We start from the raw sequence: 21,644 nt of genomic DNA, 5'->3' as shown, positions 1-21,644 counted from the left end.
CCTCCGTGCTTTACTATAGGAATGGTGTTCCTTTCATCATAAGCCTAGTTGACCTCTCTCCAAATGTAACGTTTATGGTCGTGGCCAAAAAGTTAAATTTTGGTCTCATCACTCCAAATTACCTTGTTCCAGAAGTTTTGAGGCTTGTCTTTCTGCTGTTTGGCATATTGTAGGCGAGATACTTTGTGGCATTTTGCGCAGTAATGGCTTTCTTCTGGCAACTCGACTATGCAGCCCATTTTTATTCAAGTGCCTCCTTATTGTGCATCTTGAAACAGCCACACTGCTAGTTTTCAGAGAGTCCTGAATTTCAGCTGATGTTATTTGTGGGTTTTTCTTTGGATCCTGAGCAATTTTCCTGGCAGTTGTGGCCTAAATTTTTGTTGGTCTACCTGACCGTGGTTTGGTTTTTACAGAGCCCCTGATTTTCCATTTGTTAATCACAGTTTGAACGCTGCTGACTGGCATCAATTCCTTGGATATTTTTTTTGTATCCCTTTCCTGTGTTATACAGTTCAACTACCTTTTCCCGTAGATCCGTTGACAATTCTTTTGCTTTCCCCATGACTCACAATCCAGAAACGACATTGGCTGGATGAAAGATGCAAGAGTCTGTCTGGATCCCAGAAACTCACTCAGCTTTTATGCACACACACTGATTACAAGCAAACAGGTTACAGGTGAGAATGTAACCTTTAGTATCCATTCAAACCCATTTGTGACAAATTATGTGCATGTTATCAGGCCAAAATCACCAGGGTATGTGAACTTTTGATCAGGGTCATTTGGATGTTTTTGGCTGTCATTAAGATTTAAAAAGAGAAAACACAGTAGTCTCACAATAAATGGCTTCACCCAACCAATAACCAAGAGTGGAGAAAAATGTTTTTTTGTCATTCATATTCTCTGAAACAAGGCCAAGAAAGGAAAAATTCTTCCGGGGTATGTAAACTTTTGAGCACAACTGTATATTGGTCTTGAGAAAGAAAGCGTACATGTAAAACAGCTGTGTGCTATAGGACAATACTCCTGTCGGGACTTTGCATCAAAGTTACGATAGACAGTTAAGAAGAAATGGTGTCGCTGTTGTTTCACTTGTTTCCTCATTAAGGTTTCTTGCAAAAATCAGCACCGTACGTCCTCAGGTAGTCTAGTATTTCAGTACAGCTTTATTGAAGTGAATGGGTCTAAAGGGTAAAGGGAACCTGTCTGCAGGTTTTTCTAATATAAACTACAGCCACCATCTTTAATGCCTCTTTTACAGTATTCTAGAAAGCTGTATATATGTCCCCAAACCTCTCTGCATAGCCCAAAATTACCTTTGATAACCCCCCATAAGATGCAGTCCGATCCATTGGACATCACTGGTCTAAGCTTCGGCACCTCCTCTCTCGTCACAATCACCGTCCTTCTGCATGGCTTTGTGTTGATGAACTGTCCTACATCATCCACACAGTGCCCCCCAATCGCGCTCCCGCACAGGTGTTCCTCGCTCTGCCCTGTTGAGTACTGTAATACGCATTTGCCGGGAGAGGCAAAAGAGTGCCGGTAACCCGTAAGTAAAGTCATCGCATGTGCATTACAGTACTTTGTTTTGCCCTCAGCAGAGTAGAGCGAAGTGCACCTGTGCAGGAGTGTGATTGGGGGACACTGTGTGGATGACGTTGGACACGTCATCCACATAAAGCAAGCAGGAGGACGGCGATTGTGACCAGAGTGGAGGTACCCATCGGACTGGACTGCGCTGTATGGGGGGGATTATAGAAGCTATTTTTCGTGCTATGCAGAGGGAATAGTGAACAGCTTACTAGAGCACTGTAAAAGAGGCATTAAAGGTGGTGGCCATAGCTTATATTGGCAAAGCCTGGTGACAGGTTACCTTTAAGGGGTTATTCCAAATATAGTGAGTTCGATAGTTGGTGGTTTAACCTCTGTGACCCCTAGCAATCTCAAGAAGAGGACTCAGGAGCCTAGGAACCAGGATCTGCAAATCCTTGTCTTGTAAAGAGCGGACGTGTGCATGCTCGACCCAAACTTCACCAGGGCTGTCGAAAATAGCCAAGCCCTGTTAGATATTAGGAAAAACTTTGACAGTGAGGGCGATCAATGAGTGGAACAGGCGGCCATGAGAGGTGGTGAGTTCTCCTTCAATGGAAGTCTTCGAACAGAGGCTGGACAGACATCTGTCTGAGATGGTTTAGTGAATCCTGCATTGAGCAGGGGGTTGGACACAATGACCCTGGAGGTCCCTTCCAACTCTACCTTTCTATGTTTCCATGTTCTCCGTCAGCTGCACAGACAATGAATGGAGCAAAGTTTGAGGTGTTGCATCTCCTAGTCCCCTGATTCCAGAGCCTCATTTTTTTTGATCGTTGTGTGTGCCAGCAGCTGGGCCCACAGTGATCAGTAAGTAATCCTCTATCCAATGGATAGGGTATAGCTCACTAGGACATAACCCCCTTAAATAAAAGAAAATCTGTGGACTAGTGTGGTTACTTTTTTTTTTTTTTAAAGAAAGCAGCCATGTTTTTCTAACTTTGTACTCTCTCTTTAGGAACCATGCTAGCAGGGAAGATAGCATCATTACCATCTAGTCTCCAATAAAATCTATTTTTTTTTCTTTTTTTAACCTATTATAACTTGGTGATCTGAGTTTCTATTTATTTCCATAGAGACAGGTAATGTAACCGCTCTCACATAAGACAGAGCTGCTGATATGTAGAACATAATCCAGTGTGAGGTAAAGCCTGTGGACACATTGCATGTCAAGCTTCCTAGAGAGCGGTATAGTAATGGTAAAGGAATTTAGAAGCCGGTGTCTGAGACTTCAGAGCACGCTACACACAAGTGCTGCTCCGTTCTCCAGTGATTCATACTTGTATCTGTTTATTCTGCGGCCTCCACCTAGAAAGCCCTCATTGAAATCTGCACCAAAAGCTTCGCCTCGCAACAGATGTGTGTCCAAATACAGTCATGAGTGATGAGGCAAGGAGCAGAGGACACGGCCAGGAGGGGACTACTAGACATGCCATACATTGCTTTATATGTTCTAGCCATAATAAGCTATATTCAATACCACAGGGACAAGCCATTGTATCAACGTGCGATGGTGGTCGGATCATTCCCTCCTAATACAACTTCTAATAATATTGAATGTTCTACCACAGGCCCATGTTGCCTCTGCGGTAATTATTGACATGGTTTTATGCCAACGATATTTTGATCTAGGTTTAATAGATACAATTTTACAAGACGCCAAGTATTACATGGTTGGACATTTATTTGAATAGCCAGCAGGTAATACTACATGCAGGGAAAATGTATGGCTAGCTGGATGAACGGACCACTGGGTTGGGTACTTTTAGAAAAGCAGTCTTTAGGTAACAATAACAACCTCACAAAATGCCCCCATTCACATTAGACTAACATTAGCCCACACCCACCAATATGTGCAGACAGTCTAATGTGCATGGGGGCCTCCCGACTCTTCCCCCAAAAGAAGATGTCAGGTGAGAGAAGGATCGAGCTGGGGGAATTAATTCGACCCTTTGGTTCGGTGGAGAGAGAGGCCACTACCAAAGGAGTCTGACAGCGGCCGTCTCATAGAGAACACAGGAACGTTCATCCACGCCGAGTGTTTCTGAGTATGGGTAGTCCAAAGCGATAGCTATAGGCCAAACAAGCCATCTACTGTTTATGGGAGCCTTCATTCATTCAGTATGGGAGCATCTTCATTTTGACCATAATGATGAGTGATAGATGCACACAGCATCTGTCAAAAGTTTGGACACACCTGTTTATGCAATGGTTTTCTTTATTCTTATTTGAATGTGCACATTGTAGACTTGGACTGAAGGCAGCGAATCCACGAAGGAACACATTTTCTTCATCAGAGAAGATAACTTTGCTCCAGAGCTCAACAGTCCAATCCCTGTACTTCCTGCAAAGTCACCGTATTTTTCGGACCATAAGACGCCTTCCCCCCCCACCCCCAAATTTGGGAGGAAAATGGGGTGCGTCTTATGGTCTGAAAGTAACTTACCGGTGGTGGTGGAGTGGGATCGGCGGCAGCAGCAGAATAGGTATCAGCCTGGGAGCCGGGGCCTTGCCGGGTACCGGGGCCGGTGTGCGCAAACATCTTTCTGAAGCTAATCTACAGGAAAATGGCCGCCGGAGCCGTCGCATGCGCTCTGCCACGCCGGCGTACATTTTCCTGTAGATCACAGCTTCAGAAAGATGGCCGCGCACACCGGAAGCCGCTCACACCGCTCTGCCACGCTACTCACAGCAGGACACTGGCCCCGGTACCAGGGTCCCAGCCTCCACTCACCCAAGCCCTCAGCGCCAGCCACCACTCACCCAAGCCCCCAGCGCCAGCCACCACTCACCCAAGCCCCCAGCGCCAGCCACCACTCACCCAGGCCCCAAGCGCCAGCCACCACTCACCCAGGCCCCAAGCATCAGCCACCACTCACCCAGGCCCAAAGCGCCAGCCACCACTCACCCAGGCCCCCATGCCCCAAGCACCAGCCACCACTCACCCAGGCCCCAAGCCCCAGCGCCAGCCACCACTCACCCAGGCACCCATGCCCCCAGCGCCAGCCACCACTCAACCCAGGCCCCAAGCCCTCAGCGCCAGCCACCACTCAACCCAGGCCCCCAACGCCAGCCACCACTCACCCAGGCCCCAAGCACCAGCCACCACTCACCCAGGCCCCAAGCCCCAGCGCCAGCCACCACTCACCCAGTCACCCATGCCCCCAGCTCCAGGCCACCACTCAACCAGGCCCCAAGCGCCAGCCACCACTCACCCAGGCACCCATGCCCCAAGCCCCCAAAGCCAGCCACCACTCACCCAGGCCCCAAGCCCCAGCCACCACTCACTCAGGCACTCATGCCCCAAGCCCCCAGCACCAGCCACCACTCATCCAGGCCCCAAGCCCCAGCGCCAACCACCACTCACCCAGGCACCCATGCCCTCAGTGCCAGCCATCACTCACCCAGGTCTCAAGCCCCCAGCGTCAGCCACCAGCCCACTAGCACCAGGCACCCAGGCCACCAGCGTCAGGCTCCCAGGCCACCAGCACAAGCCACTAGCGCCAGGCCTCCTGTGACCCCCGCTCTACTGCCCCTCCAGGTAAGATATCTATTCAGACTCTAAGACGAACCCCCATCTTATCAAAAATATTTTTTTTCCTATTTTCCACACCAAAATTTGGGGTGCATCTTATATTCCGAAAAATATGGTATTTTCTCTGATGAACCCTGAACCCTCTTCAGACTGTATGGGCCATCTGGATGAATCATCCAGAGAAGAAAAGGAGCGCGCTATCATGAGCCCTGTGTCATGCCAACAGTAAATTGTACTTCAGTAACCTTAGAAACATCTGACTACAAGATCTAAAAACACTGAAACAACAAACTTTGTGAAAGCTGAAATGCAACCCCATTCCCAAAAAGTTGGGACGCAGTGTAAAATGTAAAGAAAAGAATGCAATGATTGGAACACTCTTCTTGTCATATTCTATTCACAGCGGAACATAAAACACAGATCAGAAGTTGAACATTAGACATTTTTTCATTTCATATGAAAAAATTACCGTAACTCATTTTGAAAATGATGGCAGCAACACATCTCAAAAACCAGTGGGAATAGGGCCGTGTCTGCCATTGTGAAGCATTCCCTCTTCTTTTTACAACAGTCTGTAAACGTCTGGGAAGGGAGGAGACCAATTGCTGGAGTTTTGGGTCAGGAATGTTGTCCCATTCTTGTCTGATATAGGATTCTCGCTACTCCGTACTCCTCGGTCTTTGTTGGATTTTTCATTTCATAATGAGATAAATGTTTTCTGTTGGTGAAAGGTCTGGACTGCTGGCGGCCAAATCATCACCCGAACTCTTCTTCTGAGAAGCATCCATACTGGATGCAGTATGTGGTTTAGCATGGTCTTTCTGAAATATGCAAGGCCTTCCTGGAAGAAGACAGACTGGGTGGGGCATATGTTGTCCTAAAACTTCTATATAGTGCTAAGCACTGGTAGTGCCCTTCATTATGTGTTAACTGCAAATGTCATAGGCATAAGTGCAGCCCCAACCATCAGAGGTGCAGGAAAAGTGTGCTGATAACAAGCTGGATGGTCCCTCTCCTCTTGAGTCTGCAGGACACGTGTCTGTGGTTTCCATTCAGGATTTCACATTTTGATTCATTTGACCACAGAACAGTTTTCCATTTTGCCTCAGTCCATGTTAAATGAACTATTCCCCAGAGAAGACGGCAGCGTTTCTGGATTGTGTTGATGTATGACTTCTATGCATGATAGAGCTTTAACTAACATTCATGGATTACACAGTCAACCGTGTCCACATACAAAGATTTCTAGAAGTATTCCTGAGCCCATGCAGTGATTTTTAGGACTGGATCATGTTTGTTTTATTGCAATGGTACCTGAGGGCCTGTAGGTCACAGGCATCCAATATTTACCGTGGCCTTGTTCTTCATATACATGGATTTTGCAGAATCTCTTGATAATATGTACTGTAGACAGTGGGATATTTGAAGTCTTTGAAATTTTACGTTACTGAACATTTTTTCTGAAATTGTTTTACAATTTCTAGACGCAGTTCTTCACAGATTAATGAACCTCCAACTATCTTTGCTTCTGAGAGACTCTGCCTCTCCAACATGCTCTTTTTAGACAGTCATTTGACTTAGTAGAAAATTGACCCTACAGCTGTTTTTCACTAGTACCACTTACTTTTCCAGCCTTTTATTAACCCTGTCCCAACTTTTTTGAGATGTGTTACTGCCATCAATTTCTAAAGGAGTTATTTTTTTTTTCAAATGAAGTGGAAAATATCTAAAATTTCAACTTTTGATCTGTACCCTTCTGTTGTGAAAATAATGTGGTTTAAAGAGATAGCCATTGTTGCATTCTTATTTTCTTTACATTTTAGACAGCATCCCAACTTTTTGGGAATTGGGGTTGTGTATAGGCTATGACCCAAGTTTATCTTAACTGCTTCATCTCTCCAAGTGTCCTGAAACTCTCTGCATATAGGCTGCAATTACAGTGGGGAAGATAAATATTTGATACACTGCCGATTTTGCATGTTTTCCCACCTACAAAGAATGGAGAGGGTCTGTAATTTTAATCGCAGGTACACTTCAACTGTGAGAGACAGAATCTAAAAATAAAAAACAGAAAATCACATTGTATGATTTTAAATAATTAAATTGCATTTTATTGCATGAAATAAGTATTTGATACAATAGGAAAACATAACTTAATATTTGGCACAGAAACCTTTGCTTGTAATTACAGATTTCAGACGTTTTGGCGCAATCCTCCATACAAATCTTCTCAAGATCTCTCAGGCTTCGGGGATGTCGCTGGGCAACATTGAGTTTCAGCTCCCTCCAAAGATTTTCTATTGCTTTTGGCTGTGTGTTTCGGGTCACTATCATGCTGGAAGACCCAGCCACGACCTACCTTCAATGCTCTTACTAAGGGATGGAGGTTGTTAGCCAAAATCTAGTGATACATGACCCTATTCCTTGAATATGGTGCAGCTGTCCTGTCCCCTTTTCAGAAAAGCACCCCGAAAGTATGATGTTTCCCCCACCATGCTTCACGGTTGGGTCGGTGTTCTTGGGGTTGTATTCATCCTTCTTCCTCCAAACACGGCGAGTGGAGTTGATACCAAAAAGTTGTATTTTGGTCTCACCATATGACCTTCTCCCATGCCTCCTCTGGATCATCCAGATGGTCATTGGCGAACTTCAAACGGGCCTGGACATTTGCTGGCCTGAGCAGGGGAACCTTGGGTGTCTTGAAGGATATTAATTTATGACAGCGTAGTGTGTTACCTACGGTAATGTTTGAGACTGTGGATCAAGCTGTCTTCAGGTCATTGATCAAGTCCTCCAGTGTAGTTGGGGCTGATTCCTGACCTCTCAGAATCATCCTTACCCCACGAGGCGAGATCTCGCATGGAGTCCCAGACCGAGGAAGATTGACAGTCATCTTGTGTTTCTTCCATTTTCTAATAATTGCACCAGCAGTTGTTGGCTTCTCACCAAGCTTCTTGCCTATTGTCCTGTAGCCCATCCCAGCCTTGTGCAGGTCTTCAATTTTGTCCCTGGTGTCCTTAGACAGCTCTTTGGTCTTGGCCATGGTGGACAGGTTGGAGTGTGATTGATTGTGTGTGGAAGGGTGCAAACAGGTGCAATTAATACAGGCAATGAGTGCAGAGTAGGAGGGCTTCTTAAAGAAAAACTAACAGGTCGGTGAGATTCAGAATTTTTGTTGGTTGGTAGGTGATCAAATACTTATTTAATGCAATAAAATGCAATTTAATTATTTAATAATCATACAATGTGATTTTCTGGGTTTTATTTTAGATTCTGTCTCTCACAGGTGAAGTATGTCTACGATAAAAATTACAGACCTCTCCATTCTTTGTAGGTGGGAAAACTTGCAAAATCGGCAGTGTATCAAATACTTATTTTCCCCACTGTATATAATAACAAGGCCAGTCTTTTAAACACCTAGATAATTCTGAAGAGTTCACAGCACTTTACAATCATCAGCATCACTGTCCCCATTTGGGCTCACAATCCAATCTAGATTTCCTATCAGTATATCTTTCTTTGGAGTGTAGGAGGAAACCGGAGGAAACCACGCAAACACGGGGAGAACATACAAACTCCTTGTAGATGTTGTCCTTGGTGGGATCTGATCCCAGAACCCCAATGCTTCAAAGCAACAGTGCTAACCACTGAGCCACCATATGTTGCATCATGCTATATCTGTGTGCCATTTGTGCAGCGAATGGAAGAAATAAGGAGGCAGATAGATTGGATGGGAATATGGACTTCAAATCTTTCCATAGGAAATCAAACTGTGATGTTGATTTCAACAATCTCTTTTTTGTCATATAGGATCCCAGACAGTAAGACAATTATGAGTTCTCCGAATGATCAGCTATAATCTGATGAATTTGTGTACTAGGGGTTTTATAGGTGTTATAATCTGTGGGGAAACCTGGAAGTGAGTGATTAACTTCTCAGAATATCATCAATGGGTTCTCCAGGGCTCTTCTCCCAACTCATTACACAACACACCAAAGGAGATAATTATGAGCTGATGATTACACAAATAATATCCTGGATTCCTGCGATTAAACACCCAGTGAGCCAGTCGAGAAGACGCTAGACGACAAGGTGCTGAGCAGTTAAGTCAAACCTTCCCGTCAGCCGTTTCCTACTATAAACCGAGCATGGAAGCCTCACATCATTAGGGAACACGTAGAAGACTGATTTTTCTTGCCCAATGCTAAAAGAAAATTTCTTAGCAAATTTCCCTTGGCCATACAGGTGTAAGTAGAGACGTTCATGCCAACAGTAGTTCTGTGGGGAGACAGGTTCTCTTCCAAAATGGCTCAGCCGCACAATTTATGATATGTTACTCATGTAAGACACCGGACACCTATTAGATAACACGATGAGTAGGTTTTCTTCCCATCATGTCGGCTATGTATTCTTGTGCTTGGATTGGTGGGGTTTATCTAGAGACACTTTGTAATCCGTGGGACCGCTGCATGTTGTCTAGATTAGGACTATCTATTCTGGAGCGGAGCTAGTTTTGGGTTTGATAGGTGCCATATGTTGAATGCACACATACTTCACTGTACATGGTGCAAGTTATCTAGTGCTAATTAGGTGAGCCGCCAGTTATCATGTTAGGCGTGGACGCTCCTGTTTCTGGATGGACAGCTGAGGTTACTCCCCCTCCAATGCTGGAGAGGCTTCAATCACTAACACAAGCTATGAAAGTAGTCTTAATGTGTATCAAATGCTGGACGAAGTACGCTTAGGCCTCTAAGGGTATGTTCACATGTAATGTTTTTGCAGTTTTTTTCTGCAGCAAAATAGCAGTATTTCACAGCATCATCACAGTGAATGAGATTTCAAAAAATCTCATGCATACACTTTTTCTTGCGTATTTTGAAATCTGCGAATGTCAAATTCTTTCAGAATTTTTGCAGAACTTTGCACCCCAATCTAATGAATGGGGAAAAAACGAGAGTAAAAACACATCAAAAACACATGCAAAAAAAAGCAGCAAAAATGTGCGTATTTTACGCAACGTGTGAACATACTCTAAAGGGGGTTTTCCCTTTATAAACATTTATGGCAGGTCACACATAATATTTGGGGATCTGCCGTCTGACGGGTGGAGGTCCTATGGACCAGGCAAACATTACTAATAAAAGAATTATTATTGAGGCTTGACAAAGGACCATGCAGGTCTGAAACATGTTGCCTGGGAGCACAGTGGATATTTCTTTACTGCCATTTTAACTTTTGTGCTGTTGTGTTCAACCATTTTTTGAGCCTTTTATACTACTGGATCAATACAGCAAAGTGTAAAGCACCTTAAATGTACCGTGCGAGCAAAGGAGATGTGGCTGCTGTAACATACTGGTGGACGTTGCTTTAATTAAAAGGGTTTCACTGGTGTCACTCACTTCCGTATTGGGATGTGAGTGGCGCTACTGCTGAAGGTTAGGCAGGTGCCAGTTAGGACAACTGCATGACGAGCACCTGTTTTATTCATTAAGAGGAGAAAAGGAATGTTATGGCCCCAAAGCAAACATTTTTTGTTTTTCAAATAGTTGGTTATTGTGCAGAAGAAGAGGAGGTGTAAAATATACACTGCTCAAAAAAATAAAGGGAACACTCAAATAACACATCCTAGATCTGAATGAATGAAATATTCTCATTGAATACTTTGTTCTGTACAAACTTGAATGTGCTGACAACAAAATCACACAAAAATCATCAATGGAAATCAAATTTATTAACCAATGGAGGCCTGGATTTGCAGTCACCCCCAAAATTAAAGTGGAAAAACACACTACAGGCTGATCCAACTTTGATGTAATGTCCTTAAAACAAGTCAAAATGAGGCTCATTATTGTGTGTGGCCTCCACGTGCCTGTATGACCTCCCTACAACGCCTGGGCATGCTCCTGATGAGGCTCAGTATTGTGTGTGGCCTCCACGTGCCTGTATGACCTCCCTACAACGCCTGGGCATGCTCCTGATGAGGTTGCAGATGGTCTCCTGTGGGATCTCCTCCCAGACCTGGACTAAAGCATCCGCCAACTCGTGGACAGTTGGCCCTGGGTTCCTCCTAATGCAGGACAATGCCAGACCTCATGTGGCTGGAGTGTGTCAGCAGTTCCTGCAAGATGAAGGCATTGAAGCTATGGACTGGCCCGCTCGCTTCCCAGACCTGAATCCGATTGAGCACATCTGGGACATCATGTCTCGCTCCATCCACCAACGTCACATTGCACCACAGACTGTCCAGGAGTTGGCGGATGCTTTAGTCCAGGTCTGGGAGGAGATCCCACAGGAGACCATCCGCAACCTCATCAGGAGCATGCCCAGGCGTTGTAGGGAGGTCATACAGGCACGTGGAGGCCACACACAATACTGAGCCTCATTTTGACTTGTTTTAAGGACATTACATTAAAGTTGGGTCAGCCTGTAGTGTGTTTTTCCACTTTAATTTTGGGGGTGACTCCAAATCCAGGCCTCCATTGGTTAATAAATTTGATTTCCATTGATGATTTTTGTGTGATTTTGTTGTCAGCACATTCAACTTTGTACAGAACAAAGTATTCAATGAGAATATTTCATTCATTCAGATCTAGGATGTGTTATTTGAGTGTTCCCTTTATTTTTTTGAGCAGTGTATATATCATACAGCTTAATTATTAGAGATGAGAAAACCCAAACTTAAAGTTCAGGATTCGTACAGGAAAGTTAGTGTCTGATGCTAAACGCTGAACACTGACTTCTCCTGGAAGTCTGTTGCAATGTTTGGAGTTCCAGGGGAAAGAGAGAAAGAAAGAGAGATAGAGAAAGGGAAGTAAAGGGAGAGGGAGAGAGATTTCCAACTTAAAATTCGAGTCCCCATTGTTTTCAATGGGGGTCGGGTTCTGGATCAAGTTCGGGTAGGGGTCTGGTGCCCGAACCGAAGTTTGGAATAAAGTGCTCATCCCTAGTAATTATCACGCAAAAGAAATGTAATAAGTCATTTACATTGTAATGAGAGATCTTGTGTATGGTATAGTCGGTGTCACAGGGATATCGTGACAAAATGGGGCCAGAAGACCGCGGCGTCTGGTTTCACGAACTCCTGCACTGGTACTTCACCATCTTATTAAACCATGCAGGGTTTTTCCTTGCTAGCAGTACAAGGGTTAATCTGTTCAGTAGAAGCTCCTGGAGCTCTTTCCTATCTGGATTGTCTCAGCTGTTCAGTGTTTGCTACTCTCCTCTTCTATATATGCTTGCCACTGGCACTTAATTGCCAGTGCTAGTTCTTACTGTCTGGTTTGGAGTTGTAGGTGTAGTTTGTGGTTGGAGTTTGCGTTTGTAGATTGTTGCTTGAAGTTTGTTTGTGTGCACATCCTCATCCTCTCCTATTTGGTTTCTCCTTCCTATTACCCCCCTGTGTTCCACTCTGTTGTTTGGTGAGTGTATTTTGTATGATTATTTTCATTTATCCCTGTCTGTCTGGTTTGTGTAATCCTATACACTTCTTTCCACCTCCCTGGGTGGGGGAGAGGACAGATTAGGGCTGATATAGGAGCATAGCAAGGCATGTGAACCCGAGGTCTCCACCTTCAGGAGTAATACAGGGGACAGAGAGACCAGGGCGCCCCCAGTTCCAGGAACTTGATTAGCGCCCACAGTCCCAAGGTACTGTGTAACAGTCGGGTCAGATGGCGGTCAACTGAACGATTGGCTGAAGCATAGATTGGCCGCCAGCAATCTAATGTATATGGCCGGCCTTAGGATAGCAGATAGAGGTTTGGTCTGTTAGTATCCCAATCAATCAGCACAGTGAGAAGGCTGTGACGCCTGGTGTAGCGCTGCATCCCCATCATTGTTTATGTACCTGGTACTGCAGCACTTCCTATTTATTTTTATAGGATCACACTAATGTGAGGCCATTAATGTTCCAGTCCCAACATTTCTTTTTAATTCATCTGGAAAGCTGAACGCTGCTTCCGTTTAGTCGTATCTTCACCATTAAAGGTGCTAAGCATTACTAATCACATTGGCATCCCCCCCCCCCCCAAAAAAAAAGCAGCAAACCCTAATTGAACATAGTAAAAAAGTGAGGTAAGGGAGATCATATAGCAATTATTTTCATCCCAAACCAGATGGTAAAACACACAGAATAAAGCCTTTCAATCCCTTAAACACTGAAAAGTAGATCAGAACTGTTAACATTACATGCAATATTTTGTCGAAAGATGTACAAAGGATTGGAAGGAAACTGTAACATTTCGAGATGTCTGTCGGTGTCTTACATTTCCTCATTTTTTTTTTTTTGGGCCGTGCATTGCAAAATAAATAGCTGGAGAGAAAACACACACTTTATGTCAACCTCTGGGGCTCCAGGAGCGTCTACAGCCCCGGAGAGTGGCCTGGATGGAGATCCTACTCTGTCACCACTTGCGTTGGACCATTCTTTGAACATAACAAATACACCAGGAAACATGAAGAAAGATTTTTTTTTTTCTTTTTTTTCATGGGGAATGAAGGAGGGCAGAGGTATTTCAACAGAACTATTCTTATGACATCTAAATAGCCCCTGTGTCTTTTATCCCGCTGAAGAGGTAAGATGAAAGATGAGAATCTTTTCATGAGACTTAATACTAATGGTTATTTAGCTTTCAGCATATCTTAAGAAACCAAAGCCATTAGTTCAGTGTGGGTCTTCATGCTTATTGCATATGTGACATTTCAGATATTTTATAGCTCGGCTCCAGCGTTTAGTGGTGGACATATACATTGGGTTATTATTTAACCCATTCCAGGCCGAGGGTCCTTCAAATATTTTTTGGGGGGAAGAATGCAATCTGATATTTCAGACTTTCTACAAAATGTTTGTATAAGTTTTTGCCTTTCCTATGGCGTTAAAGTGGAACAACCATTTTTCCAGTTTGGACATAATTTAGGAAAAAAAAAACTTGGAAATTTTCCTTGGTTCTTTCACCTTGTACTTATAAACTGTGAAAATCGAAAGAAAAGGGATTCCAGTGTCAGGATCTTCAGTAAAATCACACTTTATTAGGTATTAAAAATGTTACAACTCCTTTATAAAATATCTAGCAAACGCGTTGCAGGCTACCTATATTATACAATGACTAAAGACGGCAGTCTGAAACGCGCTTGCTAGATATTCTTATTGCAACTTTTTTAATACTTACCTAATAAAGTGTGATTTTACTGAAGATCCTGAGACTGGAAATCTTTTCTTTTGACTTGTTCCTCGTCATCTTCGTGCATCGGATCGTCATACGAGTGGGCTGACATTTTTTTTTCTTATAAACTATGAAATAGACCTCAGAAAATAATCACTACAGGACTTAAAAATGTGCATGAAAAAAAACCCCAAAAAACAAAAACAGATTGTAAAGAATGCTGGTCTCTGTGGTGGGAGTTTGTAACTCTTCTTTTTCTTAGCACCTCTCTGCTGTTCTATAAACCCAAAGTTTGGGTCTACTTTGTAGTGTTCTGTGGCACAAATCAGCACAGAAAATCAGAAAGACTGCTAAAACTCCGAGCCGGAACAAGCTCACTGAAGGATTTCCAGTTAACTCATTTTGCAGCAGGGAAACACAGAGCCTGTAAAAGCCAAATGCAACATTTTTAATTAAACTCAATTGAAATTTTTTTTTTAGCCCAAAATACATGTATTTAAGCAATAAAAAAAATGCTCATATCCTTTAAGGTTCTAAGCATGCCCTCCTTGCTTAACATGTACATATCATTCGGGTACATTTAAAAAATGTATATATTTTATTCCCTGCCCACCCCGCTAGACTGGCAGATGTCTCCCTAAACACACAAATAGGGAGAGACCTGTCAATCTAAGAGAGCAGGGCGGGGAGAAGCGAATGGGGACCTGCGTCTGTGATTAGTTCTGTAGTCAACCTTGACCCCCCCACCCCCTCACTGCTTTAAAGGGAAATTTTCATCTGAAAATGACTGACTGTTTATATTGGGTTTTCGTATTACATGTATTTTTTTTTTTAATTGGCAATTTTTTTTCTTTTCACAATCATTATTAAAAAAAATAAAAAACAACAAAAACTAACAACCAAATGAGTACACACTAGCAACTGGTGATTTTTTTTTTTTTATAGTTAGGCTTCCAATTCTTTGAGGGTGCGTTTTCAGCAGGCTCATTATCATCAGAGGCAGGATTACAATGACAGGTCAACACCTCTATACAAAGCTGATAAGACAGGATCCACCAATTATAATAAGCGATGTCACAGCTGACCCTGCTCCTTCTTTCGTCACAATGATTTTTGCACACGCTCATTAGATGCTTCAATACAAAATATAGGGTCAGGGTCCCTTGACTGTGGCTATGTACATGTGTTGTTTCCTGAAACACGTAGTTTGAGTCTAATAAGCACCCAAGAAAAAAATACCCAGTGGCCAGTGTGAAAACTGCAAGACTTGTAGCTTTTTTTTAATTAAAAATAAAAAGTATAAGAAGGAAAATGAACATAAACCCTTGCTGTAAATAAATTAAAAGCAAGTGCATTTAAATAAAATAGGGTTCTTAGTAACACTGTTTTTGATTAAAAATAGTAGGAAAGCTTTCCCACCGCGACAAGGTGAACTGGTTCGGGAAAGTCCTTTTAATGTTTTTAATATTAGACAGTGTAGGACTTTCGCGAACAGGTTCACCTTGTCGAGGTGGGAAAGCTTTCATACTATTTTTGATCAAAAACAGTGCTTTGCTTTTTATTTATTTACAGCAGGGTTCATGTTCATTTTGCTTCATGTAGGTTTTTCTGATTCATGGCCATTGTGAAACATGCATTTATGTGCTGCATGTATACCAACTTAAACCAAGCTCAAATTTTGTGTTTTTTTTTTATTATTATTTGTAATATAGTATAAATCTCATGACAGGCTCAGTTTAATGGCATCAAGTTGTCACCACAACACCTGGGTGTGGGGATTTACAGTGCCACTAAACTGCCGACCTACATATCCAGATTGTAGTGTCACACGGGTTAATACAATAGCGTATAAAAGCCCTATTTATTCCCCTGGCAATTAGCAACCATTTCAATACTAATGTAGCTTGAAAAAAAAAAAATAGAAATAAGAAGCCTGTCGTGGCTTGGTTTCACATTAGATAACTTTCCTCACTGCAGCCTATATATTAGGTAGGATTTAAAGAATTTATAGCTGTAAGAGCGTGTCTAAGGTATTAACGTTAGATTTGTAGATTCAGCCCTATACATGACTCGAAAATTTCCCCGTCTTTTGTGTTCCTTGGAAATCTTGGCTGATCAGCAGTAATGTTCATTCCTGTAATAACACCTCTACCCTAGCGAGCGAGGAAGCCGAGGAGCTCTCCAAAATATTGATGGGAAGGAGACACCTATAAACAATACCCATCTGGGCTTATCTGAGACGACAAAGCCGATCCCTGCTGCATTTATAATAAATATGCACTGACTTGTTTGCGAGTCACTTTATCAGCCGGGATTCCAAGGTGGGATTGGCGGAAATCCAAGCACAATGTTAGGGGGAGTCGCGGAGCGGTTTTACAGAACACAACCGTCTCTGAAAAGCTCTTGACTGCTGCTGGGAGAACTACAAAGATATAACCTTAAATGAACGCACATTCTTGTCTCTTATAGGAGATAAATCTTTGTGCGTGTGGGATTTTCAAATATTTAGTTAGAATTTCTAAGTCATATCATAAAACACCTGAAATCGGAGCTTTATGGGGGATTCTATACTTTAATATAAATGTGGGGCGTTATGGGGTCTTAGGAAATTGGCCCCAAGGTATGGAATGTAGAAAATGAAGAAATGATAATTACTTACCCCTTGAATCCCTGACACCCCAGCACAACTGCTTTGGTGGTCTCCTTTAGCACCAAAAGTGACGGTGTCCCATCCATCAATCATAGGATTGCATGTACAGTGTTGCTCACCATTATTGGCACCCCTTCATTTTTTTCATAGACTGTACGATATCTTCAGAAATAAATGGAAAAGTACCAAATTTATATCCTCAGGATGTTTTAAATTAGTGGTCCAAAGTAATACAACAATAAGACATTGTTTTTCAACTTCCATGTTGCAGTTTCAAAGAAGAAACAGAATAAACAGCATGTGCAGCAATAAAGGCATCCCTAATACTTGGTTGCACACCCTTTGGCATTGCTGACAGCCTCCAAACGTTTCTTGTAGCTATCTATAAGCTTCTCAGCTGGCCTTTTCTCCCACTCTTCCTTTGCAGTTTGTTCAAGCTCTTGAATGTTTGCAGGTTCTTTTTCCCAAATGGCAGATTTCAGCTCACCCCAAAGATTTTCAATTGGATTGAGGTCAGGACTCATTGCTGGCCATTTTAAAACAGTCCATTTTTTCTTTTTCAACCATTCCTGTGTACTTCTGGATGTGTGCTTTGGGTCATTTTCTTGGTGGAGGGCCCATGATCTTCGACTCAAGCCAAGTTTTCTTACACTGAGTAGGATATTTCGATCTAAAATCTCTTGATAATTCATTGATTTCATGATTCCTGTGATATGGTCAAGGCCTCCAGTACCAGACGCAGCAAAAGCAACCCCATAGCATTATGGATCCTCCACCATGCTTAACTGTTGGTAAGGTGTTCTTTTCTTTATAAGCTTCATTGCGCAATCTGTAAAGAAACTGTTTCTTTGAATTGCCAAAAAGCTCTATTTTTGTTTCATCTGTCCACAGAACATTTTCCCAGAAAGATTGTGGTTTGTCAATGTACTCTTTGGCAAAGATCAGTCGTTCCTTTAAAGGTCTTTTCTTCAGCAATGTTTTTTTCCTTGGCCTTCGCCCATAAATCTCTGCTTGGTTTAGTGTGCGGCGTATGGTACTTGTTGAAACCATGACCCCAGACTGTTCCAGGTTGGTCTTCAGGTCTTTGGATGTTTGACGTGGTTTTTTCCACCATTCGCACCAACCTTCAAAGATATCTCTTGTCAATTTTCCTCTTTTCCCCCCAAGTCTAGGGAGGTTCTTGACAGTTCCATGCTTGGCAAACTTCTTAATAATATTGCGCACTGTTAAAACTGGGATACCAAGGTCTTTGGAGATGGACTTATACCCTTTGGAAGTCTTGTGTTTGCTAATAATAGCAGTTCTGATGTCCTCAGCTCATTTGCGTTCACCATTGTGACAAAGGAACAGGGCCTACCATGTAGGTTTTTAACACACAGAAGTAATCATTCATTGTCTAATTCATGTCACATGGGCACTGACAATCACAGGTGAATCTCTTTTGTGATTTACCACAGGTGAGTCAAAATAAGTTTCCATACTAAATTAATGTAAAGTGTGCCAATACCAGTGTTGCAGAAAGCTTTAGGTTTTTCTATTTTTCCCATTGTTTTTTGCTTTAAATTATTGTTTATCATTTGCTATTTATCTCGAGTACTCTATACAAAAAAACTGTTTCACTTGATTCATTTTTTTCAGGAGATATTCCACATTATGTACTTAATCTTCATGGGCGCCAATAACGATGAGCAGGACTGTACAGCACCTCACTGCCGGCAGCAAACATTATCGTTAGGGGTCAGCGACTGGCTGCAGCAATCAGGTCACTGGCGGTTAGGATTTTCACTTCCTATACCAGTGGAAAGTACCAGAGCAGAAGGCAAGAGGTTATTTCTTATTTTCAGAACAATACTTACCTTAGGCCTAATTTTCTAAACATCCAAAAAAAACCTTTTCAGGGGTAATCATTTGGGGGCCCAGAGGTTAGCCCTGTTATTTAGCAGCACTAGGGTTCAGGGTGCAAATCTAACAAAGAACAAGATCTGCTTGAAGTTTGCATGGTTTCCCTATGTTAATGTGGGTTTCCTCTAGATTCCTGAAATTCCTCTCCAAGTCAAGGCAGACACCCATCTTCAGATAGTGGTTTCAGGGTTCTTGCTCCTCATTAGTGCAGAGCAACAAGGGCATATCATATCACTCAGACACTGATGAGGGCCTATCCGGAGACGGGCGTCTGGGTTGGCTTGGCTTGTTTAATGGGGTAGTCCACTAGTCTGATATTGATGACCTATCCATTTAATGAGTCATCATTATCAGAACATTTGCTACGGCAGTAGCAGGACAGGGCAGCTACTTCCAACGGCAGTATCAAGATAGTTTTTTTTACCTCCTTTTATACAGCAAATTTACATGTTTTTCACGTGAAACACTGCCAATAGGACTTAAAGGGAATCTGTCAGCAGGTTTCTGCTATTTAATCTGAGAGCAGAGAGCCTGATTCCAGGGACGTGTCACTTGCTCAGCAACTTGCTGTAGTTTTAATACAATCAGCAGGAGATTAATCACTGCAGGACTAGATGACTCGTGCCAGGCAGTCCAAGTAAACTGTGAAACCCAGCTCCCACCATCGATTGGCAAATTTCTGCCTATGCACAGTGTAGACAGGAAGCTGCCAATCTGGAGTGTGGACGGGGTTATATACAGCTCTGCATTGATAGCACGGCTACATCTACAGCAAAGAAAACAGTAATTCTATCCACTCTACAACTAGCAGCCCAGTAAATGACAGATCGCTGGAATCAGGGTCTCTGCCCCTAAATTATTTTGCTCTCAGATTACATAGCAAAAACCTGCTGACATATTGCCTTTAACACAGCTCACCCTATGGAGAGACATTCCCCAGGCGTTTGATTCAGCCGGCCAAACCCCAGAGGACTGTATCCCCCCTTACTGTACACGGGTGTCTTCTCAAGTAATCTTCTTAAATAGGAGGCGATTAATATTTAAAGTGACTCTATCCGCAGGTTTTTGCTACCTCATCTGAGAGCAGCCTGGTGTAGGCAAAGAGAAGCTGAATCCAACGATGTATCACTTAGTTTACTGGGTGCAGTCGTTCAGACACAATCAGAGCTTTTCAATTTAGAATGCAGCAGAGCTGAGAAAGCTAACCCCGCCCACCCCAGGTTCTCTGTGTACAAAGTCCATAGACAGTGAGCTGCTTAGTTGCCTGACTTGTTCAGCAACGTTAATATCTTAGTGATTAATGCTTCACAGTTCGTAAACTATAGTACGTACTTTGACAAGTGACACATCCCTGAATTCTGCGTCTCAGTCTCTATCTCCCGCTGTCTTCAGATTACAAAGCAAAAACATGCTGACGGATTCCCTTTAAGTTTATGAAAACCTAGTCCCCCAAAACGAATTTTGCTAGCTGCATAAGCAATCCTAATATCCTGCAAGGCTTCTAGGAAAAATAATAATTGCAATACAAGTTCCAAATACCTCTGTGTCCTTGAACCCAGATACTATTTTAATTTGTTCGGATCTAAATACAGAAACAGCAACAGGAAAAAAAAAGCTTCAGTCAAAAGCTAAATATAAATCCCATAATTATTTGCCATCTGGGTCTTTGTAGTAATGGCACAAGGATCAGACCTGTGCGCCTTGTATTCCTCTCTGCCCAGGTTGGCAAGAATATTGGGCGGCAAAAGATTTTTCCTGTTTCCTCTACTTGATTAAAAAAAGAACTGTAAATTTTGCCACATCGACACGTGCTGAATTTTGCTGGTATGGGCCTAGGCTCCCAAACATGTGCACTTATTATAGTGTGCAGTAAACTAAAGCAGGGCTCAAATTAAAGCAATTATAGTAGTTTGCTGAGGATGAATACACGATAGACAGGCATCGATCGGCCTATAAGTCTTCTTACAAATGGGCTCCACAAAGGAACTCAGTATTCCCCCCTACCCCAAATACTTCAGCCTCTCACTTAGCCAAATGGTGCCCAACTCTTCACTGATGAGAGGCATGATATCCTGAACAGGTATGAATCTGTGTCCTTTCTTTGTGGAGAAGACTCTGGTTTGGCCAAATATCCTTTGGCTCTGGTCACACCATTTTATATGTTAAAATGGCTAAAACCCATGTCAGAAACATGATGAACCCTGTTCTAGTCAATGGCGTCCATTGGACTCCATGTGTCCATCATATGACAGATGAACTATAACATGCATGAATTAAAATGGAAACCCTATACGGTGCTTGTACAAGCCACTCATTCTCGGTAGAGGGGGAACCAATGCTTTTTGTAGCCACTGATGAGGCTGTGTGAATTCCTATTCCCATGGTACGTTTATAAAATTTGTAAGTCTCCTATATACAAGAGATCTTTTGCTGATCCTACAGAAATGGGTGATTTAGGCCAATTTTTAGTCAATATGTATGGTCAGGAGGATGACAGTGCGCTCTCTTGCCAGCTTTGATCAGAAGTAACGAGCGGGCAGGACAGCAAACAGTTAGTGCACGTTGTAAAAAGAATACCTGGAGTGCAGACACCAGCACCGTCCCCTGGACGCCGGGTACTCTTACGAGCACTGACAGAGTGCTCTCCTGCCGGCTTGTTACTTCCCATCAGAGCTGGTGACAGAGCGCACAGTCACTGTGCATATTGCACAGTGACTAGAATCTACTGAGCATGTGTCAGAGTTGGTTGTGGGATGACGCTTTGTTTTAGGGAGGGGGTAAAGGCTGCAGCAGTGTTTGC

General features: G+C 42.9%; 1 protein-coding gene across 1 annotated transcript in view; it reads right to left on the bottom strand.

Annotated features, from left to right (window-relative positions):
- Positions 1–21,644, bottom strand: part of MICU2 (mitochondrial calcium uptake 2) — a 312,841-nt gene that overhangs the window by 22,981 nt on the left and 268,216 nt on the right. The gene's annotated exons all lie outside the window — the stretch shown is intronic.

The sequence above is a fragment of the Phyllobates terribilis genome, unplaced genomic scaffold (assembly GCF_046119375.1).
Source record: "Phyllobates terribilis strain yellow unplaced genomic scaffold, ASM4611937v1 Scaffold_2__4_contigs__length_985480577, whole genome shotgun sequence".
Classification (NCBI taxonomy): domain Eukaryota; kingdom Metazoa; phylum Chordata; class Amphibia; order Anura; family Dendrobatidae; genus Phyllobates; species Phyllobates terribilis.
Note: the sequence above shows the minus strand (reverse complement) of the source record. Positions and strands in the feature narration are given on the sequence as shown.